Genomic DNA, 12,476 nt, shown 5'->3' with positions numbered 1-12,476 from the left:
GGGTGCTAAATGACTTTGTTTGATTGATTGCTTGTTGCATTTGTACATGTTTGCTTGCATGCCTTTGTGCACTTATCATCATTAATTGTTCATTATTGCATGATCATCATTGCATATCTTTGTGATCCATGTTTGGTTTACCCATTGAGGACAACTGTAAGTCCACTCATTGGCCATTGTTCCTATGATTCGGAAGGGATAGAGTGTAAGACCATTTCATTTGGTCACTCATGTCCATTGCTTATTGCTTGTTTGTTGTATGTGAGGATGCAATTGTAAGACCATGTTGTTGGCATTTGTACTCCCATGATCATCCTTTGGAGGTTGGTATAAGTCCAGACAGATTGGCATCTGACATCCAAGTTTTGTTTTACTTTAGGAGATTGGTGTAAATCCATTTATTGGTATCCGACATCCGCTTTTGCTTTTGTGAGATTGGAGTAAGACCATTGATGGCATCCGGTATCATTGTTTTGTTTTAGGAGATTGGTGTAAACCCATTTATTGGTATCCGGTATCCGCTTTTGTTTGTGAGATTGGTATAAGTCCATTGATGGCATCCGGTATCACCTTGCTTTTATTTGTCTACTTGCATTGTTGCTTATTCCTAAGGACGCACTTGAATCATCTTCTATATGATCTCAAGAGGTGAACCTTTCTGAGAAGTTTTACACTCCATTATCCATTCACCCTCTTTGTCCTAAACCTTTTCACACTTTGCTTTCAAAAACTTTGACTTGTTGTGCAAACATCTTCATGTCTTTTCAAATTAGAAACCTGGACCCTAAGTCCTTGACTTTTCAAATTTCCCATTTCATAACACTTCTTTGAATCAATCCTAACCATACTTTGACCATATTTTGTGAATACTCATAATCAATTAACTTCACACATTCAATTGTTTTGTGGCTTTGTCCATTGTTAATATGTTTTCATACATTAGCCATAGGTTTCAATTACCATAGCGGTTGATGTAAATCTTACCTTGTCCTTAGTGAGTCGATTGTAAGACTTCCGTGCTGAAAACAGGGTTAACCCCTCTAGTACGTCGAAGCCGTCCTCGCATGGTGGATTGTTGATTCAGGTTGAGTTTTCTCCCATTGGTAATGAAAAGCCTTAATGCTTGTGTTTTAAAATAAACTCACTAATTGTTGGAAATCTTTTAGCCGAACTACGGCGTTTTGATCCTTACCTTTGATGGAAGGTACGTAGGCAACGGGTTCATCCGTTCAAACACAAAAATAACTAACTTGTATATTCTTTTCTCATCTTCCCATTCATGTTTGCACAATATGTCATAGACAAATAAACATTTTTATACAACAAGTGTGAAAAGGGCTCCCTAGGAGTACCTAGGACGTGATGGGTGCCTAACACCTTCCCATTGCGTAATTTACCCCTTACCCAGACTCTCTGATCTTTTATTGGTTTTCTACGTGCAAAATTTCTTAGGTTTTTGTTCGCTTTTTAACCAGTCCTTAGAATAAATAAAAGTGCGGTGGCGACTCGATTCATTGTATACTTTGCTTATGGTTTAATCAATAAATCATATAGCGACGAATACACCGCTACAACGCTGACACCTGCAAAATAGAAGACAAGTTATTATGATTATGCATGAATGCAATGTCTATCCGTATGAGGAACACTCTGTCTTTTCGGTTCTGGTTTCATCGAGACAGATAATAATCCGGCAGTAATATTCTGACATTCGTCATTTGATTTGATCATACAGATCAGAGATATATGATTTAGCATAATACCACCCAACCATGTGTGTGCTGTGTGAGTGCATACGGGAAAGCAAATAAAGCTTAAAGATCGATCACTGAATGAAAACAAACATTGTATACCAAAAGTTCACAATAAGTGCCATAGTCATACATCAAGCTGATACGAATCAAATACAATTCTCCAGAATCAGGAAGGAAATACAAGCAAGTGAATTCCGTCAACAGGCCTGACGGTAATCCACACAAATGAGAAAGGTCTATCCTGACGGGGGTCCCACAGAAGGCCCTACATCATCAACCATCCTAGCAAACTCTGCGGCGAACCTGAGCTCGGTGTTCTCCTGCTGTAATCTCCCCACCTCTTTCTGGTGAATCTTCATCTGTCTGAAGTAATGATCTCTCTCAGCAATGTAGTGATCTCTCTCAGCAGTGATCCTCACTTTCTCCGCTTCCCATTCTGCAGCAAGGACTCTGGCTTTGGCATCTCTCTGATCCCTCACGATGATTTGCCTCCTCTTCTCATCTTCAATGACCTTTGAAGCTCTGGATAGCTTCTCCTTAGTGATGTCGTGCTCCTTTGTGGATGATGCTAAGGCTTGGCTGATCTTCCCATAGTAAGCGGTGTCTATCTCAAAGCGCTTCGCTTCCAGGGCATGTCGCTTATCCTGATCTTCCATCCTTATTCTGATCTCTTGATTAGACATCTGGATCCGAGCAACACTCATCTCCAATTCAGTCTTCTCCACTTGCAACTGATCTCTGGCTCTCTTCATCTCAAGGAATTCTTCCATGCTTACAGAAGAACGTGGCCCCTCAATGGTAGATGCGTGAGCTCAATCCTCTTCCTAAGTCAATCATCAAATGAAGGAAAAGACCTGTTGTTGACCTTGCCAAAAGGAACCTTGCCCTTCCTCTGAATATTTCGCCATGCCCCAGACACCTACTTCAACCGTGTCAGATTACCCTCAGCCGGGAAATAGAAAGACTCCTGAATCTCGCGCTCGAGAGGAGGAACCTCCATAGCAAACCCCATCTATCTCCTAAGAAGCGTCGGGTTGTAATTAATGCAACCCTGAACTCCTATGAGAGGCACATTGGGAAAACTCCCACAACTGTATATGAAGTCTCGTCCAGCCATACCGTTATGAGTCCAAGCTATATCAGTGGCTCGCAAACCCATCAACTTGACCGACCACTTGACCGTAGGATCAAGAGCGACAAAAGCACCTCGGGAAGGCAAATACCCCATAAACCACTTGTGCAATAGCTGAGCACAACACCTGATCAAACCCCCACGCCGCTTCTCGTTCCTGTTATGAACCGAGTAGTAGACATCTCCGATCAAAGTAGAAATGGGATTCCTCTGTATGAACAATCTGATGGCATTATGGTCCACAAAGCTCTTCTGATTAGGAAACAGAATGGTCCCATAAATGCTCAAAGCAATCAAGGCGCAGACGGTCTTCCAATTACCCACAACAGCATGTTCCTTGGCTTTAACTTCCAAGAAACTCAAATGAAAACCGGGTAATTTTCCTTTCTCCTTCAAACCCTCCTTGGTCACTTCCGGGCTCAAATAAAGAGCACGAGACATCTCAACAATATCAGGCTCTCCCCTAATGGCACAAAAAAGAATCTGATCTCGGATCGGAATACCCAGGATGCTAGCATAGTCTTCCATCAAGGGCCCCAACAAGTAGTCCGGGAACACGAAACATCTCAAACCCGGGTCATAGAACTGGAGAAAACTATGGATGGCGCTCCTATCACTGTCTGTGAGCCGGAAAACCATCTTCAGAATACCACCGTATGCCTCTCGGAACATCCCCACATGGTCGGGTGTAATCAATGCTATCATATCTCTCAGCACACTGATCTCTGGGTCAAAGAAACTATAAACAACATCAGCCTTCAAACCGGTCCTCATTTCTGAGCAAAGAAAGTCTCTCAACCAGGATCTCAATCAAAAATGTCCCTGCATATGGATAAACATGTGTTAGATGCAAGTGAATGCAAAATGTGATGATGCTGATGAATGAATGCAATGCTTTGTGCCATCCTCCAAGTCATCTGAACATTCACTGCACTGAGTCACGGCCTCTGAACTGATCACCAACCATCTAAGGTACTGATTAACCATAAATCTGACTTGGGGAGTTCCGAAATAAACGGAACTGAAAGATACATCACCATCATCATCAGACAATCTCTAAGCAGACAACCATAAAATCTCTGAATCGGCCCGGGGAATCCTGAAATAAACGGATCCCCACTGATAAATATCACAGACAAGACTCCGGCGCTTCAGAAATAAATGTCCATAAATCCGACTTATAAATAGGACTCTGATCCACGGAACCAATAGTCACCATCAAAGTCACCATCTGAACATGCATCTGTAAGAATCACCCTCCCCTCACAGGTAAATTCTAAACAGGTCATCCTAAGGCGGATAATAGTCTCGACAATCGGGCAAAGATACTCAACGGGTTTGCCCTTTCGGGTGTGCCGTTGTAGCTCCCTTAAGATCGTCTAAACCAAAGATCCGGGAAAGAACGGTCACCGAAGTCAATAGTTCAGATGAAGTAACTCAACCAAAGTGGAAACCCACAAAGGAAGAGCACTCTCAAATGAACCTCGTCCGGCTTGTGGTATGTCACGTTGCAACAATATATACACAACAGAATAATAATAAATGCAATGAATAAAGCAACACAAGCAACCTAAACTATCCTATAACGCTAGGAGAGACTCGCTTAGGGAAGATGGACCAGCAATAGGTCAACTTCTGTAGTTCCCCAGTAGAGTCGCCAGCTGTCGCATCCGTGAAAAACAACCGGCGGGCTAAAACAAAACAACACAGAGCCGCCACCGTGCGTTATTTATCCCAAAAGAGGGAAAGGAAACACTCGAAGTAAACCTGGAAAAGACATGGTCTCGCGACCAAAGAGAGATGGGATCGGGAGTCGGTTATGCGAAGGGAAGGTATTAGCACCCCTACGCATCCGTCGTACTCGACGGGATCCACGCTCAAAAGATAGAACAAGGTTGCTAAAACAAACATCACACACACACATTGAAGACAACACAGGTGGAAGAAGGGGAAAGGGCTCGCTCGGATATCGCATCCTATGCCTACGTATCTCATCTGGAATGAGAATCAGAGCTACCGTAGTTCGGCTCACACACGCCGAAACAAACACACGCACATACACTGAGACGTCAAAACAAACAGGCAAACAGGCAAACATGGAAACCGAATGCCAATTGCTGGACTTACATCAGACTCCGAACCAAACAAACCCACACTGGAAACCAAATGCCACTTGCTGGACTTATATCGGACTCCAAGCACACAACAATAGGATACGGAATGCCAATCGCTGGGCTTACATCCGTCTCCTAACACACACAAGAAAAAACCAAACAGACAACAAGTTACTAAGGAGTCTGGCACTCGAGCCTAGCAACTGTCAAGCAAACATACACAAAAAGAAAAAAAGGTGCCCGGAGAGATCTCGTACGATCTCCTGCCTACGTACCTCATCTGGTATGAGGATCAGGGCAACGTAGTTCCCCTTAACAGGGGAGAAACTTTCTCCTAACCAGAGACTGGGAAATGACCAATTAAAAGGGAGACTGACTCGAGCCTAATAGTTATCATGTATTCCATAATGGTCATAGGTTGAGTTTTCTATCTACTTGCACAGGCTGCAAGCTAATCCTAAACAGGCAAAGCAAAGCATGCAAGCATAATCAAAACAAAGCAAACATACACAATTAGCACACACTATATACAGACAAAGTGGGCTCACACAAGGGTTAGGCTGCAAAAGCAAGCCAACTGTATCAGGTGATGTTAGCTCTTAACCCTAACATTGAGAGTTAGGGTGAAGCAGATGAAATAGGAGTGAGGGGTGTGCCTCACAGCTCTTATCCTTGGCTAGGGAGAGCTTTAGACAAAGGAAGTGTGGGTTCAGAAAGTGGGAACCCTTCTACACTTATGACTGACTCAACATGGATCTTGGGTTAATATCCACAATGCATCAACACCAGTTGTGTGAGCAAAGGGATGACTCGATTAAATAGCAGGAGATGGATTGCACATCTCTTGTATCTGCCAATTGCCTTATCAAAGGTCTTTTCCTGCTTGGGGACAAAGATAAACAAACACAAGCATTGCCTCTTAAGGAGGACTTCAGACAGGTGCCTGACCAAGTAACAGGCCAGGTCTTCCAGACTACATGAAGTTAGTGAGTTCTACCTCAATTGGTTAAGCAACCAAGCAACAGCAAAAGCAAGTTCAAAATGAACTATAGCAACTAATGTACCTGAAAACAATCTAACATAATCAGTACACAGCTCAAACAGTCAAACAGATAAGCTAGTGGTCAACAGTTAACTGTACATAAATAGACAAACAAGCAAGGCAATGCACAAAGGTGCAATCCACAATGCCTAAGTACAAGTCTCAAAGCCTACAAAACAAACTCAAGGTTAGTCATAAACAAGCAATGGACCAACTCCAATTGAGTGCACATCATCAAGTATAAGCAATTGTGCTCTTTGACCTGAAACAAAGCTCAAACATTAAGCACTAACCACTAGGACATGGCCTAGGGTCAAAATGGGAGCAATAAACCAAAACAGAACATGAAAATTATCAAAAATCAAGTTCAATCAAATAAGAAACAAATCCAAGTGGTCTCATATCCATATCATCAACCAATTTCATTTCATAAGGCAAAGAGCAAAGCATGCAAGTTAGAACCTCATAGAACCAAATAGAATGATCCAATCCAAACTAACTCAAAAATAATTCAATAAATCCCAAGAAAAATCATGGCTAAACAGAACTCATTACATGATCATCATACCAAAATTCAGGTCATTTGGACAAGTGGAAGCATGTCAAATAAAATCCATAAGACAAGGCAAGGCAAAACAAGCTCATACAAGGCACCAAATCATGCATCAACTTCAAGCAAGCACAAAACAGAATTGGCACAAGATAAATGCATCAAACCAAAGCCATGGAAAACTTCAAGGTGTCTATAATCACTCCACAAAATTTCAAGTTCATGTGACACATATCAAGAATTTCACAAATCACCTAAGATCATGACTCTCAAAAAGTCCACAAATGACAAGCCAGAAGAGAAAATCTCAAACAAATTGGAAATGCTTTCAAAAAATCCACAAAAATTCATGAGCAAACTTAACATCCAGAGGAGTCAACATGAAAAAATTCACATCAATTCAAGTTCATATGGCATGGTAATGAAAATCCACAAGTTGGACAAGAAATGGTGTGACACACATTGTCACACCTATATTGATCAGATCATATCTCACAAACCAGGAATGCAAAAATAGCAAACTCTAAGAAAAATATCCATCAAAGTGTCTAGATTACACATGTAAAATTTCAGCTTCATTGGATTAAGCATCACCATTTCACAACCAAAATATCAAGCAAGGTGCAAGTAAACACATGTATGAGCAAACCCTAGGCAACATGAAAAACCACACGTGCACAATATCTGGAAAAATATCCATACAAAAGTAGACATGATGATGAATAAAATGCAAAAAGTCTCATGTGATTTGGATTATTATTTTGAGAGTTATGATTTTTTTAATGGAGAAGAAAATTAAAAATGCATGAATGGAGTGGACATGAACATGTGAAGACAATGGAAATAAATGCAAAAGGCAATATGAAGAAGTGCTCTGGTCCAGGCTCGAACCGGCGAGCAATTTGAAATCCAGCGCTCACTTAATGAAACGCGCCGTTTCATTAAGTGAGGTGGCACGCTGCTTGATCGCGACTTTATGAGTCGAATTTGGGGTACAAACTGCAAGTGCACAGTTCTATCGCGTAGTTTTAAAAGATATCGATCCCACAGGGACTTATGAATCGATATACCGTTATCTAAGGTTACTTCGTAAAGCTAAGGTGAACAATGTTTGATTGTTTGGGGGAAAGCTAAAAACTAAACTAAGATCTAGATTAAATATTAATAAAGCAGATATCGGTATGTAGTTCGTCGTAATTAGGGAATCAATCCTTTGTCGGTCTCTTGGTTTTAAAATAAATCTTTTCAGTTGACTTTATTGATTAAAAGTTTTATCTCAAACTCTCGCTCTGTTGAATAAACCATGATTTTATGTTAATGTAGCTGTCACTTATAATTAAGTCAAAAACCATTTTTTGAAAGCAATACAGTCCATAGAAACTCTTTTCAAGAAAACACTGACCGTTTAAACACCCTTATCTCAAACTCTCGCTCTGTTGACTTAGGTTATATAATTAAATTCGAATGCTTAACTCTCGTCCTCACATTCAATCTTTAAAAATACTTTTTGGAAAAGATCGGAATTTAATTAACTCTAAAACTTGCTCTCGCCCTGATCTAGAATTAATGTCTAATTTACACTGTCCAGTTAAAACCTCAAACTCTCGCTCTATTGATTTTAACTTCTTTATGTCTTTTACTTTCGTAAAAACCTTTGTTACTAAACCTGTAAATTGAGACCGTAAAAAGAGTGATTTTAATTCTAAACTTAATTTAACCGACTTAGTTTTGATTCCTTATTCCGCTTACTTTACATACCGACATCTAAGCGAATTAGTCAGACATGCTAAACAAACTAAAATACTTATCATGCATAAACAGACTCATCCCAGGCAGATAATATAAATAAACAATAAAACAAAGCATTAAATAATAATTAAAGAACCTGAATGAGTTAAACAATAGTCTTGAACACTCCACCACAAGCCGGTAGGATTTGTTCTTGGATTCTTCAATTAAACAACAAAACAAAACGAAGGAAATAAAAACTAGATTCTAACGTAAGGTTAGATCCGGTAAAAAGGTGCACAATAGTTTCCGGTGTAGAAACTATTGTGCGAAAAGAATTAACTAAATGCTAAAAAGGAAAATAGGAATTGCAAAGGAAATAGTGTAGAACTCGTAAAAATAAATAAGAAACAATAATGCGTAAGTTGTTGGAAAAGAAAATATGCAAAAGCGAAAACGGCAAAGGAAAAAATGTGGAAAAGCTTCGGAACCCTTTTTGGTTTTGCAAGTGGCTATTTATATATGCTTGAGTAACCGCTTCCGCTGCCAAAAAGGTCTTCAACATGCATAAAAGCATGGCGTGGATATAGGGCTCAACACTCCTCAACGTCTCCTCAACGTCTCTGAGGCGTTCCTTGCGCCAAAAATGTAGGGGAATGGTGTGACGTCCGTCACAGGAGTGTGCAAGGCGTGACGCTCGTCACGCCCTCTGTGACGTCCGTCACATGCACGGCACCTGCGTTTTGTGTTTTGGGCTGGGCTTTGACATTTGGTTCATTTTCTTTCCTTTTTGCACCTCTTTTTCTTCCATTTTTACTTATGCTTCAAAATAAGCCACCTGAGACAAATAGGAAGAAAATACCGCGTAATATCTAATAAAATGAAGTGAACTGAAATAAATAATAATAAAATTTAATTGAATTAAGTCCTAAAATATGATATAATTTCGTGTTATCAAACTCCCCCATACTTAGATCTTTGCTTGTCCTCAAGCAAAATTCAGTATAGAACTCGTTTTAAAAATTTAGCCAGATGAAATTTCAAAACACACATCAATTCGTAATAGGTTGCAAGTGGATTTTGTTTAGAAGCAACTTGAGTTTAATCTTGACATCAACAACCACCGTCACAACCTAGATAACCCTGCCTTATGCAAATCAGTTCAAGTACACTATGATAGCTATCCTGGTTCCTTTACTCTTATTTCACCCGTTTTCATTCTAGCGAAATCACATTAAGCCCTTTATCTTTTCGCGCACATAGTGGAGTAACCAGTTAGTGATTATGATCCCCTTTTAGCTAGAAGTTCTGGTACATAAGTCGGATAACTTCGTTATTCAGCCCATTGCAAATTGCGGGGGATCGAACCGTAGTTCGCCCTACCAAGTTCAGTACCAGATACCTACTGAACCAACTCATAATGGATCTTTCATATTGTGTTTTTGTATGATCTGCAACCTTTAGATTAAATGATCTGGTAAGGATCACCTAACTTAATTAGTGCATTTCCTGATATATATATATATTTTTTTTTATGTTACTTTGGGAATCATTCACTTATATTCATCGGCTCTCCACGTAGTTTGCTATTAAGATGGTGCTGACTTCTCGTATAAACTACTTGGGGTTACTATAAAACTAAAAGTTCAAGGAATTGGTATAATAGGTACTTATCCTGATCTAACATGTTGAGGTTCGTTTAGAGTGTTTGGCGGTAGTAGTCTTTGTCTTGATTCGACTCAAGATCGATAAGATGAGCAACCTTTATACTTATTGGGTGTTGAATTTTTGTTGTTGTGGCTCATGAAAGTTTGAGGGAATAGATAATGGAAATTTTGTTCACACTCGGGACTTAACTTAAGATAATAGATTTTTTTTTTTGTTTTTTTTTTATTTTTTTTTAAGCAAATAAATAATAATTAAAATAGCAATGAAAGGAAAGGTACATACTTGAAGAAATGGAAATAGAAAGAACATGGTTTCCCCCCCATACTTAAACTAAACATTGTCCCTAATGTTTTAAGGAAATGAAATACAATATGGAAAGGAAAAAGAAACTAAACTAAGGCTGCCTTCCGCCTCTGGTTCTTGGACCTGGTGATCTCTGACGTAAGTCTAAGTTGTCGAACCTGCTGAACAACTCAGTAAACCGCTGGTCGGTTATGGCATTCCTAGCATCCTGTTGTTGTTGCATTTGACGCATCATTTGCATCATCTCGACATTCTGTGCCTGCATACCATCAATAGCATCCATGATGTCGTCGTTGGTTGCAAGCCTTCTTCGTCGACGACGTTGGGAGGATGGGCCAGTTGCATTACCGGAAGGGTTGAGCGGGACTGAATGTTGTGTAGGAGGATGATCACCTTGCTCCATTGCTTCAAACTCGTCTGTGTGCGGGTTTGTTTGTGAAGGCTCGGTGGCTTCGGGAGCGTTTAGATCATAGAGGTGGCGGTCGGGGTTTGTGACATCAGTTAGGGCGATATTTGGTAGAACAACGCTTGGGACTGCCTGGTTGTTCACCATAAGATAATATCCTCCGCCTACTCTGTTCTTAATCAGGCGGCTGGATCGACAGTAGCTGATATCCATAGATAGGGGAGGTAGAGATTCTAAAGTTTGGAGTTTATCCCCTAGGTTTAGGCCAAGTGCTATGGTGGTGATTAATCCACCAATTATAAAAGGTTGCCGGCCTCTAGCACATAAGGTGCGAATATGATGAAATAGAAAGGAGGCGGCGTTTACCTTAGTATCCGGTTCGAAGACGCATTGGAGGAAGAATAGCTCCTTTGAGTTGACCTTGCTGTTGTTTGGTCTTCCAAAAACTGTGTTTTGCAAGATGCGGATAAAGTACCAGATAGTTGGGTTATGTATATGGGAAAGAAGGAGCTCTTCCCAGTTGTAGGCATTTATACCGGAAATTTTCTTGAAAAGGTCGAAAACGTCAACTGTGTTCCAGTTTGAGTTTGGAGGGATTCTGGGGTGTACCTGACCTTCTATGGGAAATTGTAACATGGTACTCAATTGGTTTTGGGTTAAGGAGTACTCGGTGTTAAACATACGGAAGGTTGCGGTACCGGTTAAAAATTCGTCTTCACCGACGGGAGTGGTGTAGTCGTATGAACTTAAGAATTCTAAGGTTAGGGATGGGTGTCATACCCCAATTTTGTCCGGGCATATTTAAATTTTCACAGAATTGATTTCATTTTATTTTTGCATCATATCCATATCATTACATACATTGCATCATGAATAAATACCTGAAATGTCAGTCAGAATGAATTTATTTGAGAATACAGACAAATCGGTTGAATCGCTAAAATTCGAGGAAAGACTGTATTTTTTAATAAGTATGTTTTGTCCTGACAATTTTAGTGTGACCGATTTAATTTTCCGAACAAATTGGTACTCATTTTTCTATTTCTAAGTGGTCAACATTTTTGTTTAGTTATTTAATTAAAATAATTAAAATTTGTTTAAATTAAATATTAGTTAGTTTTTTATGGTTTGTTATTTAAATGAATAATAGTTATGGAAAATATATATATATTTGCATTGGATCCTCTTTTATTTTTATAAAAAAAAAAAACAAATAAATAAATAGCAAAAAGAATCCAAAGAGGATCTACTCCCAACGGTCTGCCAGACACCTCACCCCACTAAGTTCCCACTCACATTCCACTCTTCCACTCTCATTCCTCAGCACATGTTGAATAAAACAAAAAAAGAAAAGGATAAAAGAAAAAGACCTCTCTTTCATTCACTGACACTCTCTCACGCCTACCTTACTCTATCTCTCACTCTCAGCTCACAAACAATCACATGCCTACCTCACTCTCCCTCTCTTAGAGACAACACGACTATTCGTCTTCCATCTCTCACAATCCCTCAAAAAAACCCTAGCCGCTTCCATCTTCATCTCCAATCATCACCTCGCACCGTCACCCTTCATTCTTCATCATCAAACCAAAATCGCCCCCCACTAAACCGGCGAAATCCACAAAACCTAATCTCTCCGTCTTCGTCACAATCGCTAACCACCGCGAAACCCTCTTCAAACCGCCGTCACCTCCATTAAAACCACCTTCAACCCATTCGCAAACCCTCAACGACTCATTCCGACTTCACATCACTAAACCGCCGCCGTCGAAATTGAGG

The sequence above is a fragment of the Lathyrus oleraceus genome, chromosome 7, assembly GCF_024323335.1.
Source record: "Lathyrus oleraceus cultivar Zhongwan6 chromosome 7, CAAS_Psat_ZW6_1.0, whole genome shotgun sequence".
NCBI classification, from domain to species: domain Eukaryota; kingdom Viridiplantae; phylum Streptophyta; class Magnoliopsida; order Fabales; family Fabaceae; genus Lathyrus; species Lathyrus oleraceus.
This window is presented reverse-complemented; position numbering follows the sequence as displayed.